General features: G+C 47.9%; 2 long non-coding RNA genes across 2 annotated transcripts in view; one reads left to right on the forward strand and one right to left on the reverse strand.

Annotated features, from left to right (window-relative positions):
- Positions 1-13,470, reverse strand: part of LOC147095422 (uncharacterized) — a 32,715-nt gene extending 19,245 nt beyond the window's left edge. Inside the window, exons 1-2 of the long non-coding RNA XR_015074797.1 lie at positions 13,369-13,470; positions 7,132-7,262 (exon numbers count right to left, since the gene is read on the reverse strand). This is a non-coding gene — a long non-coding RNA (uncharacterized LOC147095422). The remainder of the gene's footprint in view (positions 1-7,131; positions 7,263-13,368) is intronic.
- Positions 13,471-13,761: 291 nt separating this feature from the next.
- Positions 13,762-19,383, forward strand: part of LOC147095423 (uncharacterized) — a 31,868-nt gene continuing 26,246 nt past the window's right edge. The window contains exon 1 of the long non-coding RNA XR_015074633.1: positions 13,762-13,934. This is a non-coding gene — a long non-coding RNA (uncharacterized LOC147095423). The remainder of the gene's footprint in view (positions 13,935-19,383) is intronic.

Raw genomic sequence — 19,383 nt, forward strand, 5'->3', positions numbered from 1 at the left:
CTTGGTGTGCATGTACATAGATCCCTGAACGGTAGCCAGCAAGAAAGAGCGACTCCGTCAAACATCAGATGAGAGGCACCCTCTGCATTGTCATACACCTACACCCAGCTGCCTAAAGTCAAGGAAGAGCTTCATGAACAGTGTTGTTCCATTACAATCAACCTCATCTGAAGCCCGCATCGCCTTGTGGAAAGACGGGCTCTTGAACAACCCCCAGCGATGGAAATTTTACCTGATGAAAGCCTTCCCCCAGGAGCTAATTGCAACTGGGCAATCTGGAAGTGCCTGAACAGACTTAGGACCGGTGTAGGTTGCTCAAAGGTGTCACTAAGCAAATGGGGATATTCAACCAGCCCGACAACTTGTGAATGTGGAACTGAGGCACAGACTATGCAACATCTCCTGCAATGCCCATCGTGAGAGGAACCCTGCACTGTTGCAGATCTTGCCGAATCCAACAACAAGGCGCAAAAATGTGTCCAGTTCTGGCTGGGCTATGTATAGACTGTCCGTGGACACGATAAGAAGAAGATCCCTGAAGGTAGAACAGGTGGATAAGGTGGTTAAAAAGGCATATGGGATACTTGCCTTCATTAGCCGAGGCATAGAATATAAGAGCAGGGAGGTTATGATGGAGCTGTACAAAATGCTGGTGAGGCCACAGCTGGAGTACTGTGTGCAGTTCTGGTCACCTCACTATAGGAAGGATGTGATTGCTTTGGAGAGGGTGCAGAGGAGATTCACCAGGATGTTACCTGGGCTGGAGCGCTTCAGCCATGAAGAAAGACTGGACAGGCTGGGGTTGTTTTCCTTGGAGCAGAGAAGGCTGAAGGGGGACCTGATTGAGGTGTACAAAATTATGAGGGGCATAGATAGGGTAGATAGAAAGGAACTTTTTCCCTTAGTAGAGGGGTCAATAACAAGGGGGCGTAGATTCAAAGTAAGGGGCAGGAGGTTTAGAGGGGATTTGAGGAGGAGCTTTTTCATCCAGAGGGTGGTTGGAATCTGGAACTCACTGCCTGAAAGGGTGGTCGAGGCAGGAACCCTCACAACATTCAAGAAGCATTTGGATGAGCACTTGAAATGCCATAGCATACAAGGCTACGGACCAAATGCTGGAAAAAGGGATTAGATTAGACAGGGCCTGATGGCCAGTGCGGACGCGATGGGCCAAAGGGCCTCTTTCCGTGCTGTATAACTCTATGACTCTAAAAGCCCACCAGAGGGGTAACTCCCCCACAGAAAAGGGAAACAGAGCCGCCGACCTTGCAGCCAGAAAAGTGGTAGAGCAACAGATTGCAGCAGCAAACAAGAGCAACACAGAACCAGAAACACAGATAGACATAGCTGCTATAACTGCATTGCCAGAAGATATAGATATATCCAAATTACATAAGGAAGTATCCCAGGAGGAGAAACAGCTATGGGAACGAGGGGGAGCAGGAGAAAGAGCGGGGGGAATATGGAGGAAAGAGCAGCAGATATGTGCACCAGGCTGTATACAACAGGAATTAATGAAAATGTACCATGGTAGGCAACACACAGGTATATCCAATATGTTAAACAACCTCCAGCGATGCTGGTGGTGGCCCGGAATGAAACAAGCGGTGGACAGATTCTGTAGACACTGCCCCATATGTGTGCAGCATAACATAGGGAAACCTGTCAAGGTAAAGTGGGGACATCAGCCGAGACCAAGAGGCCCATGGGAGAAGTTGCAGATAGACTTTACTGGACCTCTACCGAAATCCAAGGGGAAAATGTACGGTTTGGTAATAATAGATCAATTTACTAGATGGGTTGAAGCATTTGCCACTAGAGATTGCACGGCAATGACCGTAGCACGAATAATGGCAGAGCAGGTTGTACCACGATGGGGGGTCCCGCTGCAAATTGATTCAGACCAGTTAACACACTTTACAGGGAAGGTTATAAAGGAAACATGTGCATTATTAGGTATCAGACAAAGATTCCACATACCATACCACGCTCAGAGTTGAGGGATGGTGGAAAGGATGAACCAGACTTTGAAATTATCCTTAGCTAAAGCAATAGAAGACACGGGGAAGGGATGGGTAGAGCTACTCCAGAGTATACTGATGAGCCTTAGAGCAACTCCGAATAGAACCACGGGGCTGACACCTGTCGAACTAATGACCAGACGAGCAATGACACTGCCGGAAGAAATCACTACCGGGGGTGAGGATGTAGGGCCCCTGAAGTATAGAATTAGGAGATGTATTAAACAATTGTGTATGCAATTACACGCTCTCAGACATGAGGCCAAAGACCAACAGATTATACGGGATCTAGAACATGATACACGGGACGACCACAAGGAGGTCCCAGCTGTAGGTAGCAAGGTGATGGCAAAAATAATACCAGCCAAACCAGGGCTAGCACCCAGATGGTCAAGACCTTACGAAGTATGAATGAACAGTGACACATGCGCTTGTATAGATGAATCCGGAACAGGTAAAGGAAGGTGGAAGCACTGGACTCAGTTAAAAATATGACAAAAACAATGAGTAAGCCAGAGATGGTGCCTTTTGAGGAGAGCGAGGAGTATGCTAGAAGGTATAAAGAATGGGAAGGGGAGTTTCTACATATATTAATGCTAGGGCTGTGCGGGATGTTAATATTATACGTCGTGGTTTGCATCTTCAAGTATATCTGGAAACAGAGCCACAGACCAAGAAATGAACCAGACGTACAACAGTTTGAACTGATAGAATTATGCCATTCTTATCCGTTCTAATTGGCTGGTGACGACTGGCCCCCTTTATTTATCTTTACAGGAACGATAAATGCAGAAAAAAATGAAGTGGAGCATCATTCGCGCTCTCATCGGAATTCTATGGCTAAATATAAGCGCTGGGTCTAGTGGGAGGCGCGAGCAACTCGGGAGTTTATGGTCAAATATACATAGAAACTTGGAAGATAGGAGCAGGAGTAGGCCATTCGGCCCTTCGAGCCTGCTCCGCCATTCAATGAGATCATGGCTGATCATCCAAATTCAGTACCCTGTCCCTGCCTTCTCCCCATATCCCTTGATCCCTTTAGCCTTAAGAAATATATCCAACACTTTCTTGAATATATTTAATGAACTGGCCTCCACCGCCCTCTGTGGCAGAGAATTCCACAGGTTCACCACTCTCTGGGTGAAGAAATTCCTCCTCATTTCAGTCCTAAATGGCTTACCCCTTATCCTTAGACTATGACCCCTGGTTCTGGACTCCCCGGCCATCATAAACATCCTTCCTGCATCTAGTCTGTCCAGGCCTGACAGAATTTTATAGGTTTCGATGAGATCCCCTCTCAATCTTCTAAACTCCAGCGAGTATAAGCCCAATCGACACAATCTCTCTCATACGTCATTCCTGCCATCCCAGAGTCTGCAGTGGGACTTCTGATGCTCTTTGGTATCGAACTGACTTCAAACATAACCATCATCCAGAATGGAATCAAGATGCCCACCAACAATACGCCACCATTAGAACGGGGGGCGGCTTCAGGAAACGAATGCGATATGACTGTGTACTGTGATTATTGTGAATACGAAAGTACAGCTAACAGGACTTTGTTTCTCCGGGTCACGGAGGGCGAAGGGATTAAAATAGAGTGCCTACGTACTAAGGACAATGTTCAAATAATTCCAAAGTTTCAAGAAAGAAAGGGATATTTCGTAGATACAGGATTCGGATTCAATAAAGCAGTTGAGATTACACCAAATTACATAGGGCTCCCATATTTGGGACAGAGTTCAAATACACTAAATTGGCCCAAAATAGGTAAAAGACAAAGGGGAATGATAGGAGGTTATAATGCAGGATGTTATAATGCAGAACGCACAAAGGGATCCAGGCGAGTACAAATATTACAGATGGAAATCAGGGAAAGGACGGAGGGGATAGGGTTACAAAGGAAAGGCAACAAGCATAAAAACACCCTCACTCCACTAACTTGCCCACCAATGGAAAAAGGGGCACCCGGGGGTTTAATAACAAGGAAAACACAAGATGAGGTGTACTTTAGTGTAACACAGAACAATTAAGGTTGCCATTAATATGAGTACTCTAGAGATGCCTGCGATGTGTAACAATCATACAAAACAAATATGGAACTCCCTGTGGGTAAAACAATTAGAGGGTCCACAGGGAAAATCTCTCTTACAAAGACGTAAGAAAAGGGGAGCACTGGAAATGGCCGGAGCAGGGTATGCGGCCGGGTTAGCAACAGTTAATAGCTTGGACATAGAAGGAGTAAACGAAGGAGTAGAGGAACTACAAGCAAAAATAAAGAAGTTACTAAAACAAGCCACTGGAAATAGCCAGCAATTGGCACTGGCAGGAAAACAAATGATAATGCAATTGTTGGGGGTGGGAGAGGTAGTAGCCCCCCATGCAGAAACAATCAATACAATTATTGATCGACTTGACAAAGCTTCTCGCCAAACCCATAAGGCACTAGTATGTGCCATGTATGACTCATGGCTATTGTCAAATGCTCAGCATAACATGAGGCAAATAAATAATGGACAGATCCCTGACTGGATTACTAATGAGGATCTGGAACCTTGGATTGACACAAATAAAAGCCGATGTAAGGGGCGTAAAATGGGACAAGTATACCGGGCAGGTAATTGTCTGACCCCATGGACTAAGGTGATTGGCTTTGTACTGGCCATCCCACAACTCCCAGAAGAGGGACAGCCGCTATACGACGTGATTAATATAGGAGAGATACAAAGGGAAAGTTGGGTTAAATATCATGATGTCCCTACCAAGGCACTTTGGGAAGGGGATGAAGATAATAAACAGAAGAATGGAACCTTAAGGGGGGTGGTAATGGACGGGTGCCACCACAAGGGAAGGACATGGGCATGCACACCGCCCCCCCCCACCGAGGGAGACACATCCGAGTGCGGATTCACAAAAACCACCAATTGCACCCTTGAGGTACACCCAAGGGGGATACACCGGACAAGGGTAGCACCAAGGAACAACGGGACATTTTGTGTCACCACAACTCAACAGAAATATGAATATCAAGATATGATTCGTCCCATTCCCCAACCAAACTTTTGTTTTGATCCAAAGATATCTACACAGATAGGACATCAATATATACACCCACCAAGACCACAGGAAACGAAAACATGGTCACTTGATAGTTTGGTACTTAATAAAGAGGTTGAAGCTTATGTCATACCAGAGCCCAAGGCAATTCCTAAGTTAGAGGAAGAGGAGGCTTGGAAGAAATTACAGCAGGAAACAAAGGAAATTTTAAAGTATTATCATAAAATAGAGGAAGACTTAAAGAAACAACAAAAAGACATTGGTACAACATTAGCAGAAACTCCTTGGTACAGTAAGATCTGGAATTGGGGGCTAAATGTCGATATACACCCCTGGATCAGGATCATGTCACATGTGCTGGTAGTTGTGCAAGGCGCCGTATTAATGATCCTTTTGTTCTTACTTTGTGGATATTGCCGATGGCGAAAGAACCACAACCTAGCACAGGCCATAACCAGACGAATGACGAAGGAAGAAGAGAAAGAAACACTGTTGCTAACCACCAACAAGCAAGGGGTAGGGCGTGAGGAGAATCATTATGAAGACTGCGTTTAGGATTGCGGAAGTATGAGTACTAGACACCCTGGCTTGGTACCACTAGGGCGACGGTCCTCATAGCAAACAATCTTAAACTGCAGCATATTGGCCATATTGGGTCAAACTGACCAATGGGCCATAAGGGGGTACTGAAGTAGCCAAATTACTATTATATCTTAGTTTTTATGTTAGAATATGTATAATTTAGTTTTTATGTTAGAATATGAATACTGCAGCACCAATGTGCAAGGCGGAAATAATGGGTTAATCCCTACCCCGAGTTAAACGATATAGAGGTCTGTATATTGCATTTACCCAGCTAAGTTTTAAAACATGATTAAGTGACTTCAAATGCTGAGAGATTAAACTGCAGAACAACTCATGGGAAGATTGAGGAGGATGTCTGTTTGGCCAGGCAAGGCAACACATATGCGAGATAACGCACCTAAGAATTCGTTTGTTGTAAATCACAACAGGGTTCCATTCTTCAAAGTATGGTGGGACTAATCAGAGTGTGCTTGCTTTGCAGAGGTAACCCGAGATGAGGCCAAAGTCGGTGCTTTGCACGCCTTAACGAGGACTGTTATCTTAAGACAACATGTAACAAGCAAAACCACCTGGCTACGGGGAAATGGATGGTTGTAGAGCAATTAAGATGAGGTCCACAGTCACAGGAGGCGACAGGACCAACTGATAACAGAAATGTGGGATTTGTGGGCGGTAAGAAGATGAAATGTCAGAGTTTATAATTGCCATTTAGCTATAACTCTGTATATGCTGATAAGCTTTATCCCCGCCCCGAGGGCAGGGGTTTGATTTTTGTATAACTGTGATTGTTGCTAGGGAATCGGTGGAGTCAGATCCGAGAGGGCTCCCAGAAGGTTCTCCCCAGGCCTGTGAATAAAGACCATTTTGAACCATCCTTCACTCGAAGTCGGTCATCTGTACCAAAGCTAAGCGTCGACTTCATATATCACTTAGTCCGCTCTGAGGGGGAAAGGGTTAAGTGTTGACCTGGCACAACACCAGGTCCACTTTTCAGGATACAACAGTCGATACATGCAGAGAGAGGGGGACTGAGATTGAGGCAGAAGGAGGGACCGAGGCAGAGAAGAGAAAGGCAGAAAGCGTGAGACACAGTGAGGCAGAGAGAAATGAGAGAGAGAGAGAAGAGAGACAGAGCAAAGGTGAATGAGAGAGAGAAAACGAGGCGAAGAGATAGAGCCATTGAGAAAGAAAGAGACGAGATTGAAGCAGTGTGAGTTGAGGCAGAGAGAGAGAGAGAGAGAGAGAGAGATTGATTCAATGAGGCAGATAGAGAAAAAACCAAGACAGAGGATGGACAGGTTAGATTGAGTGTAAATCTGCCTCTACACTGTCCCATCAAACGATCTGTGGGTCTGATGCAATAGATGTCTATTTCCAATCTGCCTGAAGGCAGCGTTTCAAGTTTAACAGCTTGAACCCCAAACGGTCAGAGTGCTGACGCTCTGGGACAGCCATCTTATCTCAGTACCTTTCTGAATGTGTTATTGGACACTTGGCGAGATCCCCTGTGCCAGTTTCCTCTTCCCATTTCCTGCGATTCCCAAATCTTCTCCCAGTCTCATTTCATCCCCGGACACCATGTCCTCCAGCACATTGATCCTAAAGAGAAATAAGACACGGATGTGAAGTTGTGATCAATGCAGTAAGTTTTATTTCTGAGTACAGCCCATTATTCTGACAGCAGTAATACAGGGTCAGGGGTTACGGGGCCTAAACAATCAAACAGAGCCTGCTTCCCGTGAAGGAAGGTTCCATTCAGTGAGAGCGTGGAGAGCTCGGACTGGTGGGAATCCATCACTGGATCTTTCACTGTTTCGGTCTGCAACATCCAAACCCACCGGGGAAGGATAGTGGGACAGACAGATACGTAGGGCGAGTTGGATCAGTCGCCGGAACTGGTGAACTATTCCAAATAGAGATTCAGTTGCTGAGGGTTTGCAGGAGTTGGTTGCTGCTGTTAAATACCAGAATCAAATGAAACCGAATGCTCCAATTTAAACAGAAAATACACACACCCCACACCTCTTACTGGCGAGATTTAGGGGTCAAAGTATTTAAATCAGTAAAAGCTTGTGGACAGGTACTAAAATAATTAAAGAGGCTAATGCAATGTTGGTACTTCAGCTGTAGAGAGCTCTGGAAAGACCCCATCTGAAGAATTGCATTCAGTTCTGGGCACCGCACCTCAGGAAGGATATACTGGCCTTGGAGAGTGCAGCACAGATAGACCAGAATGTTACCAGGGTACCAAAGGTTAAATTATTTATTTTATTCATTTCTGGGATGTGGGCATCGCTGGCAAGGCAAGCATTTATTGCCCATCCCTAATTGTCCTCGAGAAGATGGTGGTGAGCCGCCTTCTTGAACCGCTGCAGTCCATGTGGTGAAGGTACTCCCACAGTGCTGTTATGGAGGGAGTGAGGGAGTTCCAGGATTGTGAGGAGAGATTACATAAATTGGGCTTGTATTCCATGGAATATAGAAGGTTAAGGGACGATTTCATTTGATTGAGGTTTTAAGGATGTTAAAAGGAATTGTCAAGGTAGAGAGAGAGAAACTATTTCCACTGGTTGAGGAGTCTAGGTCAAGGGGACATAATCTCAAAATCAAAGCCAGGCCATTCAGGAAAGAAGTTTAGAAACACTTCTTCACGCAAAGGGAGGTAGATGTATGGAACTCTCCCACAAAAAGCAGTAGATGCTCGCGTAATCAATAATTTAATTCCGAGATCAATAGATTTTTGCCAGGCAAGGGTGGAGAAAGGATACAGAGCCAAGGCAGGTGGATGGAGTTATGATAGATCAGCCACTATCTCACTGAATGGGGGAACAGGCTCGAGGGGCTGAATAGCCGACTCCTGTTCCTTCCTCCACTTTATAGAGTGTCAGCATCGAGCCCTCAAAGGCACGTAAAATACTGAGCTCCCGCTTCATTACCTAGACATTACCACTGTTACTCTGTTCCCCTCCCCGCTCCATACCATTTCTGTTCCTGAATTTATAAACTTGAATATAGAAAATTAAAGGATGCGATCATTGAGGTTTTATGATGATCGAGAGATACTATTTCATCTGGTGGGAGTGTCCAGAACAAGGGGCAAAAGCTTAAAGTTAAAGCTAGGCCGTTCAGGTGTGATGTCAGGAAGCACTTCTTCACACAAAGGGTAGTAGAAATCTGGAACTTTCCCCAAAAAGCTGTTCATGCTGGAGCTCAATTGAAAAGTTCAAGACTCAGATTGATATATTTTCATTAGCTAGGGTTCTGTTCATAGACACACACATCAGCACAAGAGGCACATGCAGAAACACCTACACAGACATACCCACATATACAAACACACACAAAAACACACGTATAGTGGGACACAGAAACACATGCATGTAGAGACACAAACAGACTGAGCAACAGAGATCGGGTTAAGATTGTAGGTGGATTGAGATCAGTGACAGAGAGAGAGGTTTTAAACAGGATTTGAAGGCACTTGTTCGGTACGTAACAGCCAGTCTGCCGATTTAGGGCCTAGTGTGGTACAAATCTGACCTCTCACCAAGGACTGTGTTTCAACTCCCCACATTCATTGTACACAAGACCTTCAGATCGGATGGGGTGAAAGGTCAGAGATTTGACCCTCTGTGACCCTCAGCCCCTTGCTGAAGATTGTTTCGAGTGCTGTACCATGTCTCTTCAGAATTCACCGTAGAATTACATAGTATTTACAGCACAGAAACGGGCCAGTCAGCCCAACAGGTCCAGCCGGTGTTCATGTTCCACACGAGCCTCCACCCACCTTACTTCACCTCACCCTATCATCATATCCGTCTATATCTTTCTACCTCGTACTTATCCAGCTTCCCCTTAAAGGCACACTGCTATTCACCTCAACTACTCCATGTGCCAGCAAGCTCTACATTCTGACTACTCTCTGGGTGAAGAGGTTTCTGCTGAGCTCCTTATTGGATTTATTAGTGACTATCTTATGTTTTTGACCCCCAGTTTTGGATTCCCCACAAGTGGCAACATCTTCGTCATCTACCCGATCAAACCCCTTCATAATTATACAGATCTCTAATAAATAACCCCTCGGACTTTGCTTCTCTAGAGAAAAGAGCCCCAGCACGGTCAGTCATTCTGGATACTTAGAACCTCTCAGTTCTGGTATCATTCTCGTCAATCTTTGTTTCACCTTCTCCAGTGTCTCTCTATCCTTTTCATAATATGGAGACTAGAACTGTACAGAGTGCACCAAGTGTGGTCTAACCAAGGTTCTAACAGAATCTACAAGTTTAACATAACTTCGCTGCTTTGCAATTCGATCTCTCTAGAAAGAACCCCAGTGCTGTGTTTACATTTTCATGGCCTGTTTAAAACGCTCCTGAAAACCGAACTCTTTGACCAAGCTTTTGGTCATCTGCCCCAATATCTTCTTATGCGGCTCCTGCGAAGCGCCTTGGGACATTTTACTATGTTAAAGGTGCTATATCAATACAAGTTGTTCCATTTACTCTATCTAAACAATTCTTCATTTTAGAACACCTCGATCAAATCTCCTCTTAACCTTCTCTGCTCTAAGGAGAACAATCGCAGCTTCTCCGTCTATCCAAGTAACTGTAATCCCTCATCCCTGAAACCATTCTAGCAAGTCTCTTCTCCAAAGCCTTCACGTCCTTCCTAGTGTGGTGCCCAGAATTGACACAATACTGCAGCTGAGGCCAAACTCGGGTTTTATACAGGTTTACCATCGATTCCTGGCTTTTGTACTCTACGCCTCTATTTATACAGCCCAGGATCCCATTGGCTTTATTAACTACAATTGCTTTGTTAACCTGTCTTGCCACCAAAGATTTGTGCACAAACATCCCCCCAGGTCTGTGTTCGTGCACCCCTTTTAAAATTGTACCATTGCGCTTGCATTGTCTCTTCTCATTCTTCCTCCCAAACTGTATAACCTCACACTTTTCTGTGTTGCAATTCATCTGCCATGTGTCCGTCCAATCCACCAGCCTATCTACATCCTCTTGAAGTCTATTACTAACTTCCTCACTGTTTTAAACACTTCAAAGATGAGTCAGTTGCAAATTTCAAAATTGTGCCCTTTATCCAAATCCAGGTCATGAATATATATCAAAAACTGCAGTTACCCTGGTACTGATCCCCGGGGAACACCACTGAATACCTCCCCCTCCAGTCCAAAAAACAGCATTCAGCACAACTCTGTTTTCTAACCCTTAGACAATTTTGTATCCCTGCTGCTACTGCTTCTTTTATCCCACAGGCTTCAATGTTGCTAACAAGCCTATTACGTGGTACCTCATCAAACGCCTTTTTAAAGTCCATATACACAGCATCAACTGAACAGCCCTCATCAAAAGCCTCAAATCAAGTTTGTCAAAATGACAGAGAAACTCTTTCCTCTAGTGGTGGCGTCCAGAACAAGGCGGCATAATATTTACATTATAAACAGTCCATTCAGGGGTGAGGTCAGGAAGCACGTCTTCACACAAAGCCGAGTGGAAATCTTGAACTGTCAAACGGCCTAGTTTGGCAAAAAACTGACCTCTCACCAAGGACTGTGTTTGAAATCTCCACATTCATTTTACACAAGACCTTCAGATCGGTAGGGGTGAAAAGTCAGAGTTTTGACCCTCTGACACCCAGCCCCTTGCTGAAGATTGTTTCGAGTGCTGTACCATGTCTTTTCAGAATTCACCACAGAATTACATAACGGCAATCCAAAAGGTCTTCTTTAGGCATATTAACAGAAAAAGGGTCGTCAGAGGAGAGGTGGGGCCTATTAGGGACCAAAATGGAGAACTACTGGTGGAGGCAGAAGGCATGGCTGAGGTACTAAATGAGTACGTTGCATCGGCGTTAACTAAGGAAGAGGATTTGTCAAAGTTATGGTAAACGAGGAGATTGCTGGGATACTGGATGAGATAAAATAGATAAAGAGGAGGTACCAGACAGACTGGCGGTAATTAAAGTGAATAGGTCACCCGGTCCGGATGGGATGCACCCGAGGTTACTGTGGGGAGTAACGGTAGAAATTGCGTTGGTGCTGACCACAATCTTCCAATCTTCCTTAGATTACAGGGGTGGCGCCAAAGGACTGGAGGATTGCAAATGTTACACCCTGGTTCAAACAAGGAGAGAAGGATAAACCTGGCAATTACAGGCCAGTCAGCTTAACCTTGGTGGTGGGAAAGCTTTTAGATCTCCATGTGTGGTCTAACCAAGGTTCTATACATGTTTAAAATACCTTCTCTGCTTTGCATATCTATCACTCTAACTTTTGCTAGTTTATTAATTATTTCACCCTTTCTATTTTATATGTCTTGATCTCTCTTCTCATCCCTTCTTCCAATGTCATGTTCACCTTTTTCATCTACCTAGTAAAAACTGAGGCAAAGTAACTGTACAATATTTCTGAAACAGAAACAAAAAATGCTGGAAATACTCAGCCAGTCAGGCGCTGCAAATACTCAGCAGGTCAGGCTTTTGTATCCAATATTTCTGCCATTTCGCTGTCATTACATGTTGGTTTGTCTTGTGATCCTTTTGTGGCTCTGTCCCTATCCTGAATTTCCTATTATTTATGTGCCTGTACAATACTTCACTATTTCTTTTTATATTCCTTGATAATTAAATTTTGCAGTTCCTTTTCACCTTCCTAATTGTTTTTCTTATTCTTTCCCAGCCTCTTCCAATTACCTTTTGTCATCCTCTCCTTTATTTTCACTATACTCAGCATTTTTCTTCAGTATCCATTTTACCCTCATCTCTTTATTCATCCCTGGTGTTTTATTATTGGCTAGTTTGTTCTTGTTTTGTAGTGGAATATAATTCTCCTGAACTCTATTGCTCACCTTTTTAAATATTTCCCACTGCCGTTCTCTCTCTTTGTCTGTCTCTTCTGTTCCATGTTTATCTTCCCTAGTTCCATTGTCAACACCTCAAAATCAACTTTTTCACAATCGTATTACTAGTTTTGTTTTTCTCAATCATTATGTTGTGATCGATAGTGTAGATTTTCACCCAAGCTTACTTCTCTTAACCGCTCTGGTTCATTTCCCATTGTAGATCCGTCAGTGATTGCTCTCTGGTTGGGCTTCTTACGTACTGGGTAAGAAAGGAGTGCTGAACACACTGTAAATACTCCATTCCCTTTTCCGCTTTCCCTACCTCTTCGACAGATCACTTGGTGTAGTTAAAATCTCCCATGATTAGGATATGTATTTTACACTTTTTATACTTTTGCTGACATAGTTTCCTTCCACTGCTAGGCGGTCTCTACAATAACAAGTTTAGCATTAATTCAACATGACCGAGAGCTCTGCTCCCCCGAACCATCTGTGTCCTATATGGAAATACGCGCAGATCAGCAGGAATCGCTTGTCAATTGCTCTAAAATTTCAGATAAATTTACGAAATAACCACTCTGCTTCAATTACAGAGACAGGGGGGAGGGAGAGAGAGAGGGTACACTGTACAGTGTAGAACTGTCCCATCAAACACTCCCGGGGCGGGCGGAGAGGACAAGAGTCCGGCCGCTGTGCTGAGCCTAGATCAAACTGCTTCAGTCACAGCTGGAGTCTGGGGGCCGAGTCTGGGCCCCGCACTTTAGGGAGGATGAGGGTCCGGCTAACTCTCAGCCCCGCTTATCCCCTCCCCGACTGCGCCCGCAGCGACTCAGTCCCGGGACACTCACCCTCAGCCCCCTAGGCCGCGGGTCCAGGCGGTGACGATCCTCCGGCCAATCCATTCCAGCTCCGCTCTCTCGGAGTCACCACCGCACTTTCCGCCATTCTGTTTTCCTTCAATAACCGCCTTCATCCGGGGACCCAATACATGCGCAGTGCGGCCTCACAGCGCGCACAGCATCGGTGTTATCCGCCGCTGCTATTGGCTGAACAAAGCTGATTGACAGCGCACCACCATTCGGGGCCCGGTGCAGCGACCCACGCCCCGCCCATTTTCGCTGTCGGAGGCGGGGTCGTGTTGCTCCGGATTTAAATCTCGCGGCCGTTAAACCGCCTCAGCGGCAGTGACGTCATGTACCCGGCAACGCGGGCTTTGTGACGTCAATAACCTGGCAACGGGGTCTGTGTGACGTCAGTAACCTGGCACCAGGTGCAGGGAGGGCACTGACCCCACAGGATGGCCGTGCACACAGTAACACCACCTGAAAATCATCGCACCGTTCACAGCGGGGAGAAACCCTACTGTTGGGGTCGCTAGAAATCAACAGGCTCTGAGACTTTTGTTGCAGGAAAGGCAAGTATGTTACTTTATTCACTCTCCATGAGGACTGAGGGTCTCAGCCTCGTTGCAGGGCTATGACGTCATCACGCTACCGACGCTCTTAAAGGGACCCTGCCCCGATAACCCAACCCAGTACGTACATATAACAACATTGGCTATACATAGTGAATGTGTTATTGTCCCGATGTGGTCTCCGCCACATACGTCCCCCCAGAATTCACTAGCACTGGCAATGTCAGTTGTTGGGGGGCCGGATCACACGGTCGGAACGGCTCCTCAATTCCGGGGTGGGGACCGGGGGGTTCGTCGGAGGAGGGACCTCGGGCACTCGGTGGTGGACTGAGGGTGCAGAAACCGGAGGTCGGCCCCGCCTCGGGGGCTGTGCCAACTCAACGGGTCGGTCCAGATCCAGGTGGGCCGGCTTAAGATGGTCCACAGAAATGCAGTCCGGCTTACCGCCGACATCCACTGCGTAGGTCTTGTCCCCAGTTTCGAGGACGCAGAATGCTCCATTGTAGGGTGGCTGAAGAGGTCGTGGTGGACGAAAACGTACTCCGCCGCACGAAAGTCGAGCGGAACGTTGGACTGTGGGAGGCCATGCTGCGACGTGGGCACCGGCGCGAAAACCTTGGCGTTGTCCTGAAGGTCGGACCGCTGCCGGGCTGCGGACCAAGGTTCCGTTGCGTTGGGGACGAAATCCCCGGGAACCTGCAGCGGCTGTCCGTAGACGAGCTCGGCGGACGAGGACTGGAGGTCCTCCTTGGGGGCGGTCCTGAGTGTTTATGGGAAGGTTTCCTGGACCAATATGTCGAGGAACCAACCAGAGCTCAGGCCATCTTAGACTGGGTATTATGTAACGAGAAAGGATTAAATAGCAATCTTGTTGTACGAGGCCCCTTGGGTCGGAGCGATCATAATATGATTGAATTATTCATTAAGAGCAGTTTAAGATTCAACAATGGAGGACAAAGGGATTAATTAAGAAAGGGAAAATAGAATATGAGAGTAAGCTTTCAGGGAACATAAAAACTGACTGTAAAAGCTTTGTGAAGAGAAAAAGATTGGTGAAGTCAAGCGTAGGTCCCTTGCAGTCAGAATCAGGGGAATTTATAATGGGGAACAAAGGAATGGCAGACCAACTAAATACATATTTTGGTTCTGCCTTCACAAAGGAGGACACAAATATCCTCCCAGAGATGCCGGGGAATATAGGGTCTGATGAAAGGGTGGAACTGAAAGAAATCAGTATTTGTAGGGAAATGGTGTTAGGAAAATTGATGGGACGGAAGGCCGATAAATCCCCAGGGCCTGATAATCTACATCCCAGGGTACTTAAGGAAGTGGCCCTAGAAACAGTAGATGCATTGCTGGTCATCTTTCAGAACTCGATAGACTCTGGAACAGTACCCATGGATTGGAGGGTAGCTAATGTTACCCCACATTCAAAAAAGGTGGTAGAGAAAAACCGGGGAAATATAGACCAGTAAGCCTGACATCGGTAGTGGGGAAAATGCTGGAGTCCATTATAAAAGATGTAATAGCAGAGCACTTGGAATGCAGTGACAGGATTGGACAAAGTCAACATGGATTTACAAAAGGTAAATCATGCTTGACTAATCTACTGGAATTTTTTGAGGATGTAACTGGTAAAATAGATAGGGGAGAACCAGTGGATGTGGTGTACTTGGACTTTCAGAAGACTTTCGATAAGGTCCCACATAAGAGATTATCGTGCAAAATTAAGGCACAAGGGATTAGGGGCAAGGTATTGACTTGGATAGAGAACTGGTTGGCGGACAGAAAGCAAAGAGTTGGAATAAACGGGTCGTTTTCCGAGTGGCAGGCAGTGACTAGTGGGGTACCGCAAGGATCGGCCCTAGGACCCCAGCTGTTCACAATATATATTAATGATCTGGACGAGGGAATTGGATATAATATCTCCAAATTTGCAGATGACACACAGCTGGGTGGGAGGGTATGCTGTGAGGAGGATGTCGTGAAACTCCAGTACGATTTGGACAGGTTGGGTGATTTGGCAGAAACATGGCAAATGCACTATATAATGTGGATAAATGTGAGTTTATCCACTTTGGTGGCAAAAACAGGAAGGCAGATTATTATTTGAATGGCAATAGATTGGGAGAAGGTGAAGTGCAAAGAGACCTGGGTGTTCTTGTGCACCAGTTGCTGAAGGTAAGCATGCAGGTGCAGCAGGCGGTTAAGAAGGCAAATGGTATGTTGGCCTTCGTAGCGAGAGGGTTCGGGTACAGGAACAAGGATGTCTTGCTACAGTTGTACGGGGCCTTGGTGAGACCGCACCTTGAGTATTGTGTGCAGTTTTGGTCGCCTTACCTGAGGAAGGACGTTCTTGCCATGGATGGAGTGCAGCGAAGATTCACCAGGCTGATACCTGGGATGGCAGGAATGACGTATGAGGAGAGATTGTGTCGATTGGGCTTATACTCATTGGATTTTAGAAGATTGAGAGGGGATCTCATCGGAACCTATACAATTCTGTCAGGCCTGAACAGACTAGATGCAGGAAGGATGTTTCTGATGGCCGGGCAGTCCAGAACCAGGGGTCAGAGTCTAAGGATAAGGGGTAAGCCATTTAGGACTGAAATGAGGAGGATTTTCTTCACCCAGAGAGTGGTGAACCTGTGGAATTCTCTGCCACAGAGGGCGGTGGATGCCAGTTCATTAAATATATTCAAGAAAGTGTTGGATATATTTCTTAAGGCTAAAGGGATCAAGGGATATGGGGAGAAGGCAGGGACAGGGTACTGAATTTGAATGATCAGCCATGATCTCATTGAATGGTGGAGCAGGCTCGAAGGGCCGAATGGCCTACTTCTGCTCCTTTTTTCTGTGTATCTATGTCCCAGCATAACCCACGGGAGTCTGTCGATCCAAGTATCATCCCGGAGGCTGGCCCGGAGCGCGGCCTTCATGGAGCGATGAAACCGTTCGCACAGTCCGTTAGCCTCAGGGTGGTATGCTGTGGTGCGGTGGAACCTCAACCCGAGGCCTCGGGCGACAGCGTTCCAGAGCTCCGACATGAACTGGACCCCCGGTCGGAGGAAATGTCAGATGGGGCGCCGAACCGGGCGACCCAAGTGCTGATGAATGCCCGAGCCACATCGGCGGACGTCGTTGAAGACAGCGGGACGGCTTCCGGCCGTCGGGTGGTTCTGTCGACCATTGTGAGGAGGTGGATGAACCCGCGGAAGGGCGGCAGGGGCCCCACCAGGTCCACGTTAACATGGTCGAACCGCCTCTCGGGCACCGCGAAAGGCGCCAACGGGGCCTTAGTATGGCAATGCACTTTCGAGCATTGGCATACCACGCAGGTGCTGGCCCAGTCACGAACGTCTTTCCTGAGCCCATGCCAGACGAACTTATCCACCACCTGCTTCTGTGACGGCTTCCCGCCCGGGTGGGAAAGATTATGGATGGCATCGAAAACTTGCCGTCTCCACCCGTCCCGTCGGGCACGATGGGACGTGGTGCCCAACGGAGACGTTGCACAGGCGTGTGGTGCCGGCATCGTCGAATGCGACGTCCGCTAGTTGAAGGCCCGTGACCTGTCGGCCTGGACGTCCGGGTCGGATTCCTGGTCGGCCGCCATGCGGGTGTAGTCGATGCCGAGGTGTACGGCGCTGGCGACGGCTCGGGAGAGACAGTCGGCGATGGGGTTGTCTTTCCCAGCCACATGCTGGATGTCCATTGTAAACTCTGAGATGAAGGCCAGCTGGCGTTGCTGACGGACCGACCATGGCTCGGAAGCTTTGGCCATGGCGAAGGCCAATGGTTTGTGGTCCACGAACGCTATGAACGGGCGAGCCTCCAATTGGAAACGGAAGTGTCGGACGGCGAGGTAGAGGCCGAGAAGCTCACGATCGAAGTTGCTGTACTTCCACTCGTTGGGGCAGAGCTGCCGGCTGAAGAAGGCGAGCGGTTGCCAGGTGCCGTTGACCCACTGTTCGTGGACGGCGCCGACCGCATAGTCCGAGGCGTCGGTGGTGAGAGCGATCGGCGCATCAGGTAACGGATGCGACAGCATGGTCGCGTTAGCCAGGGCCCTATTCGTGTCCCTGAAAGAATTGGCCATCTCCTCGGACCAGTCGACGGCGAGCTTGTCGGGCTTGCCTTTGAGGACCTTGTAAAGGGGCCGCATAAGATGGGCTGCTCGGGGGACGAAGCGATGGTAAAAGTTCACCATGCCCAAAAACTCCTGCAGGGCCTTCACGGTGAGGGGTCGCGGGAAGTCCATCACGGCCTCCACTTTTGATGGCAGTGGCACCGCCCCGTCCTTTGTGATGCGGTGCCCGAGAAAGTCGATCAAGGACAGCCCGAACTGGCACTTGGCCGGGTTGACAATTAGGCCATGCTGGCTGAAGCGTTGGAAGAGAGTCCGAAGGTACGACACATGCTCAGACCTGGAGGCGCTGGCGATGAGGATGTTGTCCAGGTGTACGAACAGGAATGTCAGGTCCTGTAACACGGTGTCCATTAGGCGTTGAAAAGCCTGGGCGACGTTTTTGAGGCCGAATGGCATGCGGAGGAATTCGAACAGCCCGAACGGGGTGATCACCGCGGTTTTCGGGATGTCCTGCGGCCGGACAGGGACCTGGTGGTAACCCTGGACGAGGTCCACGTTCGAGAATACCACTTTCCCGGCCAGGCGGGCGGAAAAGTCCTGGATATGTGGAATCGGGTAGCGATCGGGGGTCGTAGCATCATTGAGGTGCCGGTAATCGCCGCACGGGCGCCACCCGCCACCTGGTTTCGGAGCGATGTGGAGGGGCGAGGCCCACGGACTGTTCAACTGGCGGATGATGCCGAGGCGCTCCATGGTGTCGAACTCGGCTTTAGCGATGGCGAGTTTCCCCGGGTTGAGGCGCCGAGCGCGGGTGTAGACGGGTGGACCGGTGGTCGAGATGTGGTGTTCTACCCCATGTTTGGTGGCAGCGGACGAGAATGTGGGCTTCGTGAGGTCTGGGAACTCGGCGAGGAGGCAGGAAAACTCATTGGAGGCCGAGAGTACGCTGGACAACTTCGTCATGCTGGACCTGCTGAGGGAACATGGGAGCGAGCTGAAAGTCTCAGCGTTGATGAGATGTCGGTTCTTGATGTCCACCAAAAGGCCATTGGCGCAGAGGAAGTCAGCGCCGAGAAGGGGGGTGGACACTTTTGCCGTGACAAAGTCCCAGGTGAACCGCTGCCCGCCAAAACAAAGCGCCACGCTCCATTTCCCGAAGGTGCGGATGGAACTGCCGTTGGCGGCTTCGAGGATGGGGCCATGGTTCCCCCCTTGCATGTCTATGGTTGACGCGGGCAGGATGCTCACCTGGGCACCCGTGTCACAAAGAAAGCGATGTCTGGAGTCGGTGTCCGTAATAAATAACAACCTGCCTGAACGGCCGACAGCCATAGCAGCCGACGAGTGGTCTTTCATTTG

Source organism: Somniosus microcephalus, unplaced genomic scaffold, assembly GCF_052327205.1.
Source record: "Somniosus microcephalus isolate GS21.2 unplaced genomic scaffold, FLI_Smic_1.0 unresolved_chr1, whole genome shotgun sequence".
NCBI lineage: Eukaryota > Metazoa > Chordata > Chondrichthyes > Squaliformes > Somniosidae > Somniosus > Somniosus microcephalus.